Source organism: Chinchilla lanigera, unplaced genomic scaffold (assembly GCF_000276665.1).
Source record: "Chinchilla lanigera isolate Chin_1 unplaced genomic scaffold, ChiLan1.0 scaffold00071, whole genome shotgun sequence".
Taxonomy (NCBI): Eukaryota; Metazoa; Chordata; class Mammalia; order Rodentia; family Chinchillidae; genus Chinchilla; species Chinchilla lanigera.
Genome location: NW_004955472.1, coordinates 10,159,911 through 10,178,522, shown reverse-complemented (window position 1 = coordinate 10,178,522; position 18,612 = coordinate 10,159,911). Strand labels below are relative to the sequence as shown.

Sequence of the window (18,612 nt, the reverse complement as noted above, 5' to 3'; positions counted from 1 at the left end):
CAGCAACTTTCAAGCTTTCTATAAGCTCCAATTTCAAGTGTTTCAGTTGTTGCTATTAAAGAGAAATATAGTACTTCATTTTAACTAAAGCATTCAGTTTCTATTTAATGGAATTACTTAAATATTTGGGTTGAAATTGATTGTATACTTATAGGATTAGTGATTGTCCTGCCTACCCTTTATTTCTCTCTTTGTTGTGACACACATGTGTGTGTGTGCACACACACACACATTTATGAGTTTTGAAATTACAAACATTTTCCTATTGGGAGTATTAGCATGAAAGTAAAACAGATTGCATTGATTTTTAAAAGATTAATAATTATCTTTATATGAATTATCCTTTAAGAAAGTACAAGAATATTAATACATCTTTTATTCTGTGAGTCCTTTCCAATATATAGGCTACTTTTTGTATTTTTATTCTCTGGTAAGTCTTATAAACTGCATTTACTTTTGTTTCCTATAATCAATATTTTTATAATTTACCAAACATATATAACTTGTTTGCTTATCATGACAATGCATTTCTGAGTTTAAGTTTCTAGGTACACCACCTTAAGGATAGATATATTATAGTTTATAACTATTAATTCCAGTATCTATATTCCAACTGTGTAGCTCCTTGTTCCTTGTGGCCCTTTGTATTGTTATATGTCTTTTCTATGTTGAACATTATATTAAAATTACATAGAATATTATTTATCTATATTTTGAAAGAGGAGGGGCAGTCAGGGATCATGGCAGCAGTAGAATCTATTCAACAAGGATTAAAGGACCATTTTCAACGTTGTGGGAAGGACAAAAATAAGGGCTGATCAGTTGCCCATTCTGAGTGTGAAGGGACCAAAGGAGGTAGCAGCAGAAGATCTACTATGGATCTTCAGTTGTAGACAGCTGTAGCCTTTGTAGGAAAAGAGCGGAGGAAAAACACCTGGATATATCTGGCTTCCCACCCTCTGTTCTCCCCTTGTCCACACCAACCAGAAGCCAGAGGACCAGGGAGCCTGGGTGATGTAATCAATCAGGAGTTAGCGACCCTGGAACAAAGAACGGAAAAATAAAAGGCGGAAAGTAAGTATAGGGAGCAAATTCAGAATAACAAATAGAGTGAACACATGTTATTCTTCTAAGGTAAGGTTTGAGTTTTCTGGGTCTCCAAATATCTTACTGGATTATAATTCAGCCTCTCATTTCCTGGGTAGAGCCTCCAGGCCAGAATCCAGGAATGGATGGCCAATGAATCCTGCTATCTTGGCTCTACTCACTTCCCTTTCCTCCCCACCTTGCCCTTTACTGTTGGTCTCTTGGACACCTTTTCATTTGCAAGAGATCCACCCCATTTTCTTCTTCTATCTATCCTTTATTATTTTCTTTGTACTTTGACTTGCTCAAATGAGACATACCATAGAGTATTTGATTTCTTTCACTCACTTTATTTTCCAGGTGCACTCATTTTCTTACAAATGTCCCAAATTGTGCCTTCTTAATAGCTGAGTGGCACTCTGCTGTATATAGATACATTTTCTTTATCCAGTATCTGTTGATGTGGATGCAGACTGTTTCCAGCATTTGGCTCTTATGAATCATGCTGCTATAAATATTGGTATGCATACATTGCTGTAGTATGACATGTATAGGAACCTATTAACCTGAATGAATGTAAACATATGCTATAATCATGAGCTGTGATTAATAATATTGACAAGGGTGAAAATGGGGGAAAAGGAATTAGAGCAGGAGGGAGGGATGTGGTGGGAAGGAAAAGGGATTACAAAAAACAAGCTGCATTACGTGCATGTACCCACTCCCTGAGATGATTGTAAAGTGTATGTACTGCAAGCATGCATTAATAGAATTTTTAAAAATTAATAAAAATTTGCTACTTTGGATTCACTCTCAGCTGAAGGAGTCCTTTGTAAACCAAAGCACTGCCTCAGTCAGTCTGTAAGATGTGCATGGCAGAAGTCCCGCTCAGCTCTGATGTTTTCTGCTCTCCACCTGGAGATTACTAATCCTCCTTTAAGTAGGTCTTTGAGGTAAAGGAGAAGGAGGATCTAACTATTTTGTCTTCAATAGGAGAACTGGACAGGAGTTGTCAAACCGCAGCCTATTCCACTGGCCAGTTCAGGCACCAGCCTACTTTGTAAGTAAGGTTTCATTGGACAGAATCCCTTTCATTGCCGTATTGTTTATGGCTGTATTTTTGCTACAGTGGCAGGATTGAGCAGCTGTGGCCAGGCCAATTTAATCTACCAAGTTTTGATACTGACTATCTAGCCCTTCACAGCAAAGGTTTGCTGAGTCCTGTTGTACACCTGAACTATTATCAGAAATGAGAAGTCCTTCCACAAGAATACTTAAAAACATATCATTTCCCCATGTGAAGTACCTTCATCCATCTAATTAAATGTTAGTGGAAAACTTGACGAGGCTGGGTTTGTCCCTCTTATTACTACAGATCTATCTAATCGTGGTGATATTAATGAGATATTCGATGTTCAAATTGAAATTAATTGGAAGGAAAATAAGTAGAAAGAAGTGGTTTACATTATGAAAAAAGCTAATAAAATCACTACTGATAGAGATAAATGGAAAGCTATGACTTTAAAGTGATGAAATTTGATTAAGTGATTTAATTAAATGTGCACACAAATAAATACTGGCATCTAACCACTTAAATGCTATTTTGATGACATCTAGCACCTAGTGTGACTGACAGTCTTCTGAGACTTGTTTAGGGGCATCTGCTCAGTCAAAATCCAAATACTGAGTGAATTACAATTCTCATTCTGCAGACTGGTAGACTGACTTCCAGAAAGCGAGCAAGTTGGTTGTGAACTCAAGCTTGTAGGCAGCAGCACCGGAATTTCAATCCACCTAGAGTAAAAGCAGCAGGACAAGAGAAGGCCATTTCATGTGCTTTCTTCAGATAACAGAACTGTGTAGTACTGATAGGTTTTGGTTATGTTACCAAATATCCCTTCTCTGACTTTTGTTTCAGTTGTGTACTTGGGGAAAAATCAAATGGCGTAGGCAGGACTGTTTCTTTCTAAGAAACAATGGGACAACTCTGATTGATTTGGGCCAAAGCATCCTGATGACACAACAGTAGCAGGCTGAAATTGCCTTTCCATGTGACATGCTTAAGCCTGGCCACGCGCAAAGCTCCACTTGGACCTGCTGCCTGAATCCTTTGCAGAGTTGCAGAAATAATGTGAGGTGTGCAGTGTCTTATGATTCTGTAATGTCCTTACCAGGTTTGGGGCTATCAGAGAAGAAACGGAAAAGTCTGGAGGCCTCAAATAAACTACAGATAGGCTATGGGATCTTCTAACTACCTTTTAAAGTTGTTTTTTAATGTATGTTGTCTATAAAACATTTTTGAAAAATACATTCTTAGGAGACTGTTCTTTATCCTGAAGTAAATAACTGCTGAGTTCTTGTATTTTTAAAATTCAACTGATTTTTAGGTTTTGGTGCCTTTCTAATGTCCCCAGTTGCTTTGCAAGCAAAATGTTTGTATTTAGGACTCTTCCGTTCTGACTTTGCAAATGCCTTGCTCTGAGTAAGACCTAGTTTAGCACCTGGAAGACTGACTTCACCCTGAGCGATGAGTGACAGACAATTGGATTATTGCAGAAGTTTTACAGACTTAATATGAGCAGTTGTGAACACAATAGCTTTGAAATGGTTTTACTTTTAAAATAAACAATGCATAATTAAATTCTGAATAGTATGATGTAAGTAGCTATGTTTATATATTTTAACTGAGGTGAAAAATGAGCCCCAGGAGTTACTCAACCACCGTAATGCTTCCAGTACCATGTTCCATCCCTTCCTCCTCTGCTGCTGCGGTTTGATGTGTCCCCCAGGGACCAACATGTTGCAAGCTAGGCCATGAGCCATTGAGAGAAAACAGTTAGAAATGGGGCCTGCTGGAAGTGAATATGACCACTAGGGGTGTTACAGTATTACAAAGTCAACTAAAATACCCATTTCTACTCTCTGCCTTCTAAATATACTAATACTGTGTTTTACTTCTATACTAATCGTGAAGCTAGAGAAACATAGGGGAGGAAAGTATAGAAAAAGTAAAAAATGTCAGCAGTTTCACTGAGCAAAATTTCAAGTCGTCGGACATCAAGGAAGAATGAATCCCGTAAAAGATTCAAATATGTAATCTCAACACAGCGTAGTGTAGCAGGGGATGGAAAGCTTAAGTTTTTATTTGATTTTGTTAAATTGTTTTGTAGTGAACCTATGGGTTTAAAAATATACAGCATGCAGAGTGCATATTCTACCCTGAGATTCATCCTCAGCCCTTCTATGTTCTTAATAATGTATTTTTGTTTGTTTTTTTCTGGTACCAGGAATCAAACTCATGACCTTGCGCTTGCCAGGCAGGTGCTGTGCCACTGAGCCAAATCCCCAGCCCCTTAATAATGTAATTTTAAAGAAAACATATACAATAAATGTACTATCTCTGAAAGGACTACCCAGTCTATAAAGTTTTGTTAACATAGCTTGTCCATGGAAGATATTTTGGGTGATTATTTTCACATATGTTCTGTATGACTAAAGTAAAATAAAATGTTCTAAAATATTTTTGATATGACAATGGTATATGCCTACAGGCCATCTTAATATGTTTAATTTTATTGTAATAGAATACCTGACATTGGCCAATTTATGAAGTACAAAGTCTTCCTTTGGAGGCTGAGGGGCCCGCATCTGCAAGGACCTCCACCTTTGGCACCTGCCAGTGGAAGGCAAGTGTGCAAGACAGTGTGAGTGACAGCAAGAGAGGACTGGACCTACTTTTATAATACACCCAGTCTTGGGATAATGCACCCATTCTCACAGTAATGGCATTAATCACTTTATGAAGGCAGAAACCTTTTATCTAATCATCTTTTAAAGATCCCTCTTCTCACCACTGTTACACTGGAAATTTAAGTTCTCAATGCATGAACTTTGGGGAACACTTTAAATCATAGCAAACTCCAAATACTACAAAAACTTTGATACCATAAATATTAGTCCCTTACACCTAAAACCCCTTCTATTTTACCTTCTTAGGCCAGTGTTCTGGATTCAATTATAGAGCTTATCATTAAGGAGATTTTTCAATGTTTATGTGCTGTTTGCTCATTCAATAAATATTTGTTGGTTGCTAACTTAGTACCAGGAATTGTGCTGAGTGCTAAGCATATAATGGTGAGCAAAACCCATGTGTCCCCTGAGATGCACACTCTTGATTGTCAACTTTCCTGGATTAGGAAACATCTAGAAAATTAATAAAGCACACTTGTGGGTGTGCTTTGAGGGTGTTTTCCAGAGACGTTATGTGCAAAAGTGAAATGATGGTGGCTTGAATGTGGGTGGCAGCATCCAATAGGGGATAGGCCCAGAGGGGGTAAAAGCGGAAAGAAGAAGCCTGTAAGCACAGACTCTGGCTCTTTCTTTCTTTTTCTGCTTCCTGCCTGCCACCAGGTGCATAGCTTTGCTCCACCATGATCCCCCACCATGATGTTCTGCCTCACGTCAGGCCTATAGCAATGGAGCCAGCCAACCATGGGTAGAAATCTCTCCCACTGTGAGCCAAAATAAAAGTTGACTTTCCCAGTTATTTTGACACAGAGACACCAAACATATTCTCTGACCACATGGAGCGTATAATTCTGTTCTGTGGAAAGAACACATATTAAAAAACTGACATAAAAATATGTACTAAGAACTGAAAATTTTGAAAAATAAATGTGTAGCTTCTGTGAAGGCATTTAATAAAGGGATCAGGTATTTGCTGGGAGTTGCTGAACAAAATCTTCATGTTAAGAGAGAAATTTATCTAAGGTTATGCAAGATTTCTGTCACTACCCTGAATAATCAGCAAGGTGAATGAGTTTTACTCATAACTGGATCAAAGCTGTATTTTGAGTGACTACAGAATTTGTAATAATCACATTAATAAAATTCCACCTTGTAGGAGGGATCCCACGCATCTACATATTATGTGGATGACTGTTCGTTATTTTAAGTATTACTGTATTTAACAGCATAAGTGGGTGGCATAAGGACAGGAAAAAAAGAGTTCTTTGTTGCATAGTACTAAGTAGAATTAGATATTGAGTGTATGATTCTGAAATTTCATTAATGCTCCAAGTTGATTCTGGTAGATGGGAGGAAAGATGTGGTGATATTTCCAGGGAAAATCCTATTTACACCAGCACTTGAACATAAATTTCAACCTGTGTGAAAATGGTGGAAGTCGAATACCTCAGAAGAGAATGCCTACCAGACACAACTGTCACTTGAAATGCTACCAATTTTGTTCATGCAGATTTGCCCAGGGAGTAGTGTAAACAAAGGCTGGAGGCATGAAATACAGTAATCCTGGGGAATGGCAAGGACGGGAGTGAGTACAGAGAGAAGTAGTGTGGGCCCGGGAAATATACAGCATCCGGGTCACAGGGTAAAGGGTGACTGCCTAAGAATTTATAGGCCCCGGGGAGACACTGAAATGTTTGTTTGGGAGCCTGTGCATGTGCGTGCACCAGGGAAAATACCTGTTATTGAACAAGATTATGCCGAGAAACCCAAGAAAGTAGACTGAAAAGAAGACACCTGTGGGCTGTCAGATTGGTTGGAGCAGATCCTAACAGTCTGAGCAGAGGAGATAATATGAGTTTCAGAAATCTCACCTCTGCCTAAAGACAATGACAATCACTTTGTTTTTCTACTTTCAGAAACAATTTAACAACTGGGGCATTTTAATGAATTGTGTAGTCTTGAGAGATAGCAACGGGGGAGAAAAACTTCACCTTTTGAACAACTGATCTGTATGTAATACTTTTGAGTTCTTTAGATGATTTTCATATTACTGAAAAATTGTATGTTCTCACTTTGCTTTGAGCTTCCTCAAACCATGCTATCCAACAACTTCAGATCATATTAACGTAAATATACAAGAAAATCTCCATTGTTATCATTTGCTATGAAGCCCTGCACAATTCTGATACAAGTCACTTTAGAAGATGCTATAATTAAAGTGAAACCTATTGTGTCCGTGTGACTGAAGGAGACAGGGTAAGACACATTTCAGTGTTTGTTTGAATATAGCTTTTAGGCTATTGACAGAAATTTGAGACCGAGGCCAAGCAGAGCAGCATGAGCCCGGTGAAAGACCAAAGGCAGGCATGAATATTTACTGACAGGCGGTTAAGCAAAACAGCCACTCCGCTGTTTGCCTTTTTCTCTGCCCTGGATATTTGCTTCTTATTAATCTTTTAGGATGTATTTTTCCTTTGCTAAATCTATTATTAAACAGAGAGCAGACACTGTGTTAGCACTGTTGTTCTTACTCAGGTTGATGGGGAATGATGTGGTAAATGTATCCAAAAGAAGTTATATTAATTTCCTAATCATGTACATTTACAAATAGAACAAGAGTTCTGAGAGATATCCTATTTTTCTGGTGTTTTAAGGGGAGGGTATTTCAAATAAGTAATGAATAATCTCATAAGCTCTTTAAATTCTGCCTTTTGCTCTCTTGGAGGTTTACTAGAATATTAAAAGCAATTTACTGATATTTTTGTGGTATAAAAATACACTGGATTTTTTGTTTCATGGGCCAGCTAAAATTACTATTTTTAGGATGTTTGTCATACTTATTTGTGGTTTAATTTTTGCTTTATAATAATTAAGAATGTTATTTTATAAATGTTAAGTATCTACTTATCTATAATTCTCCCCCAGTTTTGTAATGTATTCATAAATTGAGGCCCAGAGAGTGTAACTTACCCAAAATGAATGAACTGTAAAGTAAGGCACTGATATTCATAAGCAAATCCATCTACAAAAGTCCCATTTTTCTAATATATCCTCCTACCAAACTGTTTTCCTTCTTCTGTGAAGAAGAGGATGGGGAAAGAGGGATGAGGTTTGATGTGACAACAGGAAGTAGTAAAATCTCACTAGGAATAAGTGTCCACCCGTCTTCCAGTGGTCTGCTTATGAGGGTCTCAAAGGAAAAGGTTCTGTTTTGGTGATACTAGATTCTTGGCAACTTACAAAAAGAAGTAAAACAAATAATTTGAAATTGAATTCTCTTTTTTTTTTTTAGTGGAACACTTCATGAATTTGGGTGTCATCCTTGCGCAGGGGCCATGCTAATCTTCTCTGTATCGCTCAAATTTTATTATATGTGCTGCTGAAGTGAGCGCTGAAATTGAATTGTTGCTACTTCTATGTGAGAAAGTCATACTTTTGTCTTTTTGCTTTCTCAAAGTGTTATTTCCAGGCAAACCAAAACTGCACTGCAGTTTGACCCCAGTGGGTTGTGGGAAGCCTCTGAACTCACTGCTTGATGGGTGGTGTCAAGGTGAGTGGCATGTACAAGGATGGAGTCAGTGACCCCAAAGTTCCCGCAGCTGCTTTGTATTTTAAGGATGCGTATGTCTGTCCAGAAGAAAGGATGATTTCGGCGGCAAGCAAGCAAATTTAGAGATTTTGAAAGTGTACTTTCTTGAATTGTGTATTTGGAACGATATCAAGAAGTAATCGATTGGCTGTTTGCAATAAGTCTCTTTTGGGGGTGTCAATTTTTTTATGAACCCCATGTTAAGAGGGGTTTGTGTGAACCCCATGCTTGAGGAAGTAGAAACAAGCAAAAGAGATTCCCCCAGATGAAGAGTATGTGAGACATCTTACATAGCCCTGGAAGCCCCGAACCCTTACTCTCTGTCCACTGACTGAACAAGTTTGCTTATTCCTAAACCAAACAATAGAAGTTAAGATCTTAACATTTGCCATTTCTGTTCAATGCAGCTTATGTTAAAAAATGATAGATCTTGACTTACACCCTGCCTGCACCTTATGTGGACTTGTGCAGAATATATGGTGCTCCTGAGGGACTCATTCTTGAAATAAGTATGATATTATTTACATCACAAGGATTTGATATGTAAAGGAAGCTTAAGTTTCAAAACCAGATTACAAAAGGAGCATGTAAAGTGTAATCTCATTTTTTATATGAGTCAGTTTATTTTTATCATAATATTCAAGTGAAAAATGCTTTGGAACATAGCCACTGAATTTTTCAGGGTGGCAAATCCTGGAGAGTGAGAATAAAATAGACTTTTACTGCTAGTTTTATGGATTTCTGTATTACAATTTTCATGAGTCACTATCTTGTTAATTAAAGTATAGACAAAAATAATTTTAAAGTTTTAGACATAAAATAGGGATCGGTGTTTATCCCTTTTTGTCCCTAAAGAAGGAAGAAAGATTTCCTTAATAGTTGACTGAAATGCTATTATGAAAGAGCTTAGTTATAAACATGGGATAAATGAGCTCAGGGTTTTTTAAAGGAATAAACTTGTAATTTTAAAACAGGTAATTTATACTTCACCAATTTTAGCAGCTTTGACTTCTGAAAGAGAAACTAGCCTCAGCAGCTCATGTCAGGTGTTAACCTCTCACCGTGTGGCAGGAGGAGGCGTGCTCACAAGAGGATACCATTTTTCCTATGTCTCATTTGGGGAAATTTCCTATATTGATGTCTCCTCTGGACTCTTTTTTATTTCTGAAGTCAAATTCATGAATAGCTGAGCCTAACCTCAGGAGATTGAAGACTTCTGTTATCACAGAATGTTAATATGATTGAAATTAGTTCCATAATGCATAAGAAACACTCAGACTTCTTATCCTTCCATTAGAGATAAACCTGTTCTACACCAGACCTGCAAAAATTCAAGACTGTCTGAGGCTGGTGGGTAGGGCTGTTTGATGTGGTTTGTCTGTGTAAGTCTCCAGCTGGATGAGTAATGTCATTTGAAAGAGCCCAATTCTACTGCTCGTTGAGGAAGTGTATCCATTAAATATACTAAAATTTCATGACCTCTGCCTTTCTTTCCTGCTCAGGTCTAAGACTTTCAGAATCCCTTCATTAAATATCTTAGAATGCACTAAACCATTTCAAGGCCCAGTAATCTATAAAATCTTAGTAAGGTCCCTTGAGCAGCCTCCCTCAAAGACTGATGGTTACCCTTGTTCTCTTGGTTCTTTGAGCTCCGCACTGGATCTGCTTGTCACTCTCATGACTCCTTGGCCTTCTCCCCTTCCTCTTCCTCTTATAATTTTGACTTACTCTTTTCCTAGGCCTTCCTGAAGTGTGAGTCATCCACTACCTACCCTGCAACTTCTTCCCCTGGCCCTGGGATCACCATTACTCATGAATCCTTTTAATCCATTTGAACAACAATTCCTTCCTTTGTGAAGCTCTTCTTTTAACATAAGATTGTTTTAACGGAGTGGCTTTCTCCTCCCAAAGGTACATAAGCCGCTTGGAGAGGGGATAGAGGAACAGGTTCATGTAAATTTGTATGTAACTTTTCCTTTCTCATGTCCAAAGCTCTGCTGATGACTGTGTGTCTCATTCCTCACCTCTCACTGACTGTCCTGCAGGACGCTGACTTTTCTCCCCTAATCTGATTGACCACCACTGCTGTTCCTTCACAGTGAGTCCTGTCTCCTTTCAGTTATGACTGTGTTCTGGGCTTGGGCATTTCTCATAAAACCTTCTTATGTCAGGAAAACTTATGGGAATAATGTAGTTGTCTGGTGAAGTTCCTCTCAACAGTTTGTCATTCTTTGTAAAAACTCTTTAAAATAGTTTTAGATGTACTGATTATTGTAAAAGAAAGTACACCACTTTTAAAATTCTCATCATTTTCCCTCTTGTTAATTATGGAAAATATAATATTTTCCCCTAAAATATTGAGAATTGTTGAGCTGATACAGTTACACCACAAGAGATCCTTCCTTCTGAAGTTGAGTTTAACCCTCAATATTTTAGGAAGAGAAAATTTGCTTTTTTTCACTAACATCTAACACTACTCTACTAGACATCACAAATAAGAAGACAAATTTGGGTACATTACTGTTGACTAAACCTAATATTTTGTTTGGGTTTTGCTGGTTCTGTCACACCAAAATAAACATTTTAGCCAAAAGTACAAATGGTGTATGGTGGAATGTCACCTGTTGTGTTTTAGACTCAAATATGTGCCTTTCAAGATATTTACTACAATTTTTGTTTGACTGACAATTACTTAGATTATTTTCCTGGTGGATCTTAGCAAAATGACTTGAATGGGGTGTTATTAGTGACAAAAAATTATATAGAAACCATTTCCATTTTTGGAATCTACAAGAGGACAGATTAGGATAGCCCAATTCTTTCTTCTGTCATTGCAACCTTTGCTGAAAAGAAGGAAGTTGGGCCATTGCAACTATGACTCTGAAGGGATGATTCTCACTTCATGATCCAAAACTGCAGTACCTGGAACAGCAGTAGGAGTTGAGCTGGGGTCTACAAATAAGAGAGAATTGAAAATAATTTTGGATAAATGATTTGAAAAACAAGAAGTTGAAAACATATACAGCTATTAAAATGCCCTAGAGGATTTGGTCATTACAGAAATATATATATTACTTCAAATATAAAGTCCATCCCTATAAATGTTCTGACATTGGTGTGTGTGTGTGTTTGTGTGTGTGTTTGCTGTCATTGCCAAATCAATTAAATAAATAAATATTTACCACAAACCTATGTCCTCAGTACTGTGTTAATTTGTGAGTAGTCTGAAGAAAGAAGATTATTCTTGTGGTCAAGAAGTTTATGGCCTCAGTGGTAGCTATCTTACATGTAGCCTATCATGTAGAATACCTTTCTCATCCTTCAATTTATACTGTATTTTAATGGAGATATGCTTAATATAAGCATTGTCCTGTTCTCATTATCTATTAAGAGACATGACCAAATATTGCTTAAATTCTTGCTGCCTGTAGTGCATTAGCCAGCCAGTAGGCAAATAACAAGTAAAACATACCCTTTTTCGAGCTTACCACCCACTGTATTATCCTAAAAGGACAATAGTGATGCAAGATAATCTCAGTTACTCCTAAACAATGTCATATAGCTAAATTCTCCAGAAAATCAGATGAGGAGGCAACCACCTGTGGCTAAAACTGGCAGACAAAGCTTGTGGAGGTAAGTCTCAGTCTGTGCTCAGAGACAGCGCTGCCCGTGTAGAGTTCTCAAGGGTTGACCTGAGCCAGACACTTTTACCAAAGGTATTTCTTTCTCATTTCCTTGGTATTTGTCATTTTCCCTTATTCTTGCATTCTCTATGCTGAGAAGACCGCATTAGTGAACCGTTGTTCATATCTCGTTAGCTGCAATAAGAGAAACGGTTAAGATGAGCTAGCACAGGCAGCAGGACACACCACACTGGGAGTCATTAAATGTAACATGACAAGTGTGGAAATTACCCTGGTTGTTTCATATCTCTGAATTCCAATTCACATCTCCAGCTCTCTCACAGCAGTGACGAACTAGTTGGCTATCAGGGTATTGTGCCACTATGTGTATTTTTAGCCTAATGTCCTAGCCTATTTCATGATAGAAATTAACATTCATTTTGCACTTTTTCTTGATATCTTCAAATTTTGTTTTAAGTATAGGATATAATTGGAGAATTTCTGTCATAATTCTGTCATAATATTCCAAGTTTAGTTTTTTTGACTGTCACATGCATTTTTATTTTAAAAATGTAAATGGCACATGAATTATGCTGCAGTCATGTGTGTACGTATGTAGGTATGTACATAATTTTCCACCTCTTAAAGAGTTCAGTTCTTTAAAGGAAATGAAAATAAAAATTTCATTGGGTGTAGGGCAGAGCAAATGCTCATCACAGACTTATCTGACAAGTTCCTTTCAAGAGCCTGTCTACAGACTGAAGATTCACTCTTTGCTCAATTTGCATCCTTGGCCCAATAAATGTTTTATGACCTCCCTCTATGAGCACTCACAGCCAGAAGGAGGTAATGTAAAATTGATCTGTATATTAAAACTGCTGAGCCAAGCGGGCTTTCTCCTGGAATTACACTGATTATGTGTATGTGATTCAACAGGCCCTATTGAAACACCACCGTATTTGAAAAAGACACCCATCAGCTGCATATCTTATATGCACAGTTTTCTTCTTTTCCTCAGTCTCTTAGCCCTACAGAGCAACTCCCACATTCACACCTTTGACTCCCCTTTATGCTTATGAATAGCAATGCGTTTCCAGAAAAGAAGATCCTTCAGCACGGTCCTCAGCAATCTGTTATTTCTTGAATAAAAGGAAAGACATGAATTTTAGAATCAAACATAAAAGTGGGAGAGTCTCAGTTTCACTATTTATCTGCAATGTAGATTGGGGGAAATTGCTGTCTGTAGGTCTCATATTAGTATTTGAAAGTACAGGTAAAAACACACCATTTTAAAGACACACACGTGTGCACACACACACACACACACACACACACACACACAAACACACACCTCTAACTAATGCGACCAGGCCTTTTCTGTTTGTGAACATAAAATGAAGCCCTTTTCCTTTAATATCTACATTACAATGGCATGAGTTAATATTAGTGTGGTAGATCTCTTATAACATGTCTCAGTTATTTCCATAAGTGAAACCGGTTTTTCTCTTACATATAGACTCTATTCACTGTCTTCATTCCATTCTTTTATGACAAGCTCCCCAGATATTTATTTATGTGACAACTGTTCTTACTGAGTTTCGAGGAGCAATCTTTACTAACACATGCCTTATGTGGAGAGCAGAATGGACCAAGGCCTTATTTTTATAAAGCTTATAGATGATGGCAGACAAGCATGAGGGGGTCAGAAAAATACATAAATAATTAGAGATAAGGAAAAGTACTCTGAAGGAAGTGAAGGAGGACAATCCTGCAGCCATTAACTGGCAAGGTGGTATAAGAGAGCAACTTCAGAGATGGTGAATAGAAAAGTTTTCCTTGAGGTGCTAGCGATTGTGCTAACACTTTCATAGTGAGATGGGGCACCAATTAAAGACTATAGGAGAAGAAATGCCATTACAGATTGAATGAATAACAAATGCAAAATTCTGAGAAAGCTCAGCGAAGCTAGAGCAACTGAGGAAAAAGAAGCAGAAATGAGGTAGAGCGAGGTGTTGGAGAGGTCCTCTGAGAACTGCGCAGGGTCTATCAAGTGTGCTTGCAGGACACTGCACGTCAGTTAGAGTTATGGGAAGGTATTGACACTCGTTAGGCAGATAGGACACACAATCTGACTTTTAAAAAGACAATTTTTGCTTCTGAGTCAGTAAAGATAGGGGCCAGCTTTGCTAGAGACTGAGAAGTAGAGAAAAGAAATAAAGAGATCTACATCTACATATCAGTGACACTTCTTGTTGATCAATTAAGTAAGGGGGTAAAGAAGATGCAGAAGTGGTGTGTAAGTTTCATTAGTAATATTTTAATAATTCTAGAAAAGCTGCAGTAATTTGCTGGTGGAGGCAGGGGATGCAGTAGAGAGCATGAGCTCTGTTTGGCTAAGCTCTGCTCACTTACCCTTATACTTAAACTTCCCACTGGAGATGGCAAGCAGGAAATGTAAAGCTTGAAATCCAGGGTTCAGGAAAGGGCTGGAGGTTGAAATTTGAAGTCTAAAAATGTACATGACTTTGAAAGCAATAAGTTTGGGTGAACGATAGAAATATTAATGCGAGGTAAAAGAGGAAGTTATAGGATCATTACTAGGGTACTCTAACATTTAGATGTCTAAAAAAGAGGAGTTATCAGACCGGTGTTTTCCTGGCATTTGATGGATAAGAAACTAGTATCTCACTGTAGGAGAATAGAAAATAGAGGACATGAACTCATTTTCTTTAAAATTGATGACAATTTTGATCTTTTAAGGTATGAAAGATAATAGAAGACTATTTCTATTATCTGAAAGGAAGACAAGGTAAGATTTTCACATGGGTGAGTGGAGGAAAGCAGTTTTGGGGATTTAGGCAGAGGCAAGAAGACATGAAATAGAGCCGTTGAGGGAAGGGGGGATGTGAAATTACAACGAAACTAGCCTTGCCAGACTCATGTTTTCTGGGAAGGGATGAATTTGAGGCGACCTCTCCCGGGGAGGTGGGTGTTTCTGCCTCTGTTGCTGCAAGACCTCCTAAAAACACGGCTAATCACAGAAGGCTGCAAGGCGGTTTCGGGTGCTGCCTGCACTCTGGTTTTGTGACATTCCTTTCTTTGCTGCTCCATTTCAGAGATAAAATAAGTGTTTCAAGATCAAGCTGGAACTTAGTGATGTTTTAGGCATGGTAGAAGAAAGCAATGATCATGTATATGTGAAAGCATTCTTTGATATAGCTACTCTTAGAGTTCACAGGATCACTTTTAAGGAAGGCCTAACGGGTAACTTTATACCTGTGAGCTGACTGGCTGCCGTGTGGTTAGCAAAGGTTTATTTACTTCCTGCACAGAGAAGGCCTATGAACATGAGCGCTCTGCACAAATACCAATGACTCCACGGTGCAGGGAGGGGAAGAGGCTCCCGTTTCATATCAGTATGATATCCTTCTTTAAACTCCCAAGTGTCTATCTCCAGGATCTTACAGCTCCCAAGTTGACTGCCAGTAGCATGACTAATTCTTTTTTGGTATAATTTTATCTTACTCTTTATGTTTTTATGGTGGTAAAGTATTCTTAGTATAAAAGTCACCATTTTTACCATTTTAAGTATACTTAAAATGTTCAGTGGTACATTTATTAAGTTGTACAACCAACCCTACCACCTACATCCCTCTCTTCTTACTTTTGAAAAAATATTATTTTATGGAAAAAAGGTAAACCAAATTTCATGATAAAATAATAGGAGAATAACAATAGTTAATAAATTACATGTTGTTACCTTTTAAAGTAGTTGCCCAGGGTACAGATACGGGCATAAAAATTTCTCCACTTAATATTAGCACAAACCTTCTTTTTTAATGAACTAAGAGACACTAATAGTCACTAATAGTAAAACTGATTTGCTTTTTTTCCTGTTTCCACTGTTCTATCCCCTTTCACCTATCATAGTTCCTTTTCTCTTTTGTACAATTTCTTCCCATTTCACAATATCTACTATACACTTTAGAACTTATTTACACTTTCAGTTTCTCACACCAAGGAGAAAATATGATGTTTACACATATGAATCTAATTTTTTTCATTGATGAATATGGTCTCAAGTTGCATCCATTTACCTATAAAAGTCTTAAGTTTATTCTTCTTTATGGCTAAAATAAAAATACCATATCTTTTTTTATCCATTCCTTGGTTGATGGGCATTTCGGTTGTTTCCAAGATTTAGCTATTTCAAATTGTGCTGCTATAAATATGGGTGCACAGATATTGCTGTGGTATGATGTTTTTAATTCTTCTGGGAAGATACCTAGAAGGGGAATAGCTGAGGCTAATGAGACCTCTAATCCTAGTTTTGTGAGGAATCTCCACACTGATTTCCACAGCGGTTGTACCAGTCTACGCTCCTACCAGCAGTGGAGTAGGGTTCCTTTTTCCTCATAGCCTCTCTAGCATTTGTTATTGGTTGATCTTGAAGATAGCCATTCTTTCTGGGTTGAGATGGAATTTTAGTATTGTTTTAATTTGTATTTCTTGAATGACCAGTGATGTTGAACATATTTTCATATATTTGCCATTTGCATTTCTTCTTCTGAGAAGTGTGTATTCATCTCCAATGCCCATTTTTGGATTGGATCTTTGAATTTAGGGGGTTTCATTTTTTTCAATCCTTTATATGTTCTAGTTGGAAGTCCTTTTCTCAGGGACAGTTAGGTATATGTTTTCCCACTCTGTGGGTTGTCTTTGTATTCTATTGGTGATTTCCTTTGAAGTACAAAAGCTTTTTGATTGGATGAGATCAGTTATTGATTCTTTGAAGTGTTTCCCATGCAGTTTGGGTTTTGTTCCAGAAGACTGTGCCTACCTCTATGGCTTCAAGATTTCTACGTACTTTCTCTTCCAGTTGATTTAGTGTTTCTGTTTTAATAAGATCTTTGATCCATTTTGATTTTAGTTTAGTGCATGGTAAAAGATATGAGTCTAGTTTTAGTCTTTACCTTGTAGAGAGCCAGTTTTTCCAGCACCATTTATTAATGTGAACGTGTTTAGCCCCTTTGTCAAAGATAAGGTGGCTGAGTGTGTTTGTAGTTGTGTTTGCATCTTCTAATCCATTCCATTGATCTTTAGGTCTGGTTTTTTTGCCAGTAAAATGCTTATTTTATCACATTAGCTTTGTAGTACAACTCCACATCTAGGATTGTGATGCCTTCTGCCTTGCCTTTTTTCCCAGGATTGCCTTTGCTATTCTGGGCTGCTTCTGGTTCCAGATGAATTTTAAGAATGTTTTCTCTAGTTCTGTGAGGTATACTGATGGTATTTTGATCTGATTTTCTTTAAATCTGTATAATAATTTGGGAGTATGGCTATTTTCACTACCTTGTTTCTATTTTTCTCTGAGAAAAGGATATTTTTCCATTTTCTGATATCCTCTTCTATCACCTTTTTCAGAGTACTGTAATTTTCAATATATATATCCTTTACTTCCTTTGTTAGATTGATTCCTAAGTATTTCATTTTTTTTGATGCTATTGTGAAGAGTGTGGTTTCCCTAATTTCTCTCTCAGTGAGTTTTTATTTGTGTACAGGAATGCTGTTGATTTTTTTGAGTGTTGACTTTGTATCTACATACGCTACTGAATTTGCTTATTAAATCTTGAAGTATTTTGGGGTAATTTTGGGGGTCATCTAGGTAGAGAAGACCCCTATGTCTTCTGCAAATAATGATAATTTAACTTCTTCCTTTCCTGTCCTTATTCCTTTTATTTCTCTCTCCTTTCTAACTTCTCTAGCTAGTGTTTCCAGAACAATATTTAATAGGAGTGGTGATAGTAGACATCCTTGTCTTGTTTCTGATTTTTGAGTGAAAGGTTTCAGTTTTTGCCCATTTAGTATATGTGGGCCGTTGGTTTGTCATAGATGGGTTTTATCAGATTCAGGTAAAGACCATCTATTCTGATTTCTGTAGCGCTTTTATGATGAATGAGTATTGGACTTTGTCAAAAACTTTTTCCTCATTTATGAGATGATTATGTGAATTTTGTGTTTGGTCCTGTTGATATGGTGTATTACATTTATTGATTAATATACGTTGAGCTATTGCTGCATTCCTGGGATGAATCCTACTTGGTCATGTTGTATAATCTTCTTGATGATTTGCTGCATTCTCTTGGCTAGTATTTTATTGAGGATTTTTGATCCTATGTTCATTATGGAGATTTGTCTGCAGTTTTCTTTTTTTGGTTAAGTCTTTTTCTGATTTTTGTAACAGGGTAATACTTTTCTCCAGGAATGAGTCAGGGAATATTGCTTCCCACTCAATTTCATTAAAGAGTTTCAAGAGTATTTGCACTAAATCTTCTCTAAAATTTGGTAGAATTCAGCAGTGAATCCATCAGGAGCTGGACTTTTCTGTGTTGGTAAATTTTTAATTACATTTTCAATTTCATTGACTGATATTGGGGTATTCACAATTTTTATATCTTCTTGATTCAACTTTGGTAATTCACATGTATCCAGGAATTTGTCTATTTCTCTGTTTTCGATCCTGTGAGAGTAAAGATGTATCTATGATCTTCTAAATTTCTACAGGAT

The 18,612-nt window shown here is 37.3% G+C and overlaps 1 long non-coding RNA gene across 3 annotated transcripts in view; it reads left to right on the top strand.

The window, feature by feature from the left end:
- Positions 1 to 18,612, top strand: part of LOC102029503 — a 69,264-nt gene that overhangs the window by 39,088 nt on the left and 11,564 nt on the right. For 2 of the 3 annotated variants that reach the window (XR_001237066.1, XR_001237067.1), the window contains 6 exons: positions 988 to 1,074; positions 2,080 to 2,146; positions 6,750 to 6,842; positions 8,126 to 8,383; positions 10,162 to 10,333; positions 10,415 to 10,520. This is a non-coding gene — a long non-coding RNA (uncharacterized LOC102029503). The remainder of the gene's footprint in view (positions 1 to 987; positions 1,075 to 2,079; positions 2,147 to 6,749; positions 6,843 to 8,125; positions 8,384 to 10,161; positions 10,334 to 10,414; positions 10,521 to 18,612) is intronic. The other variant, XR_263564.2, reaches the window with a different exon arrangement.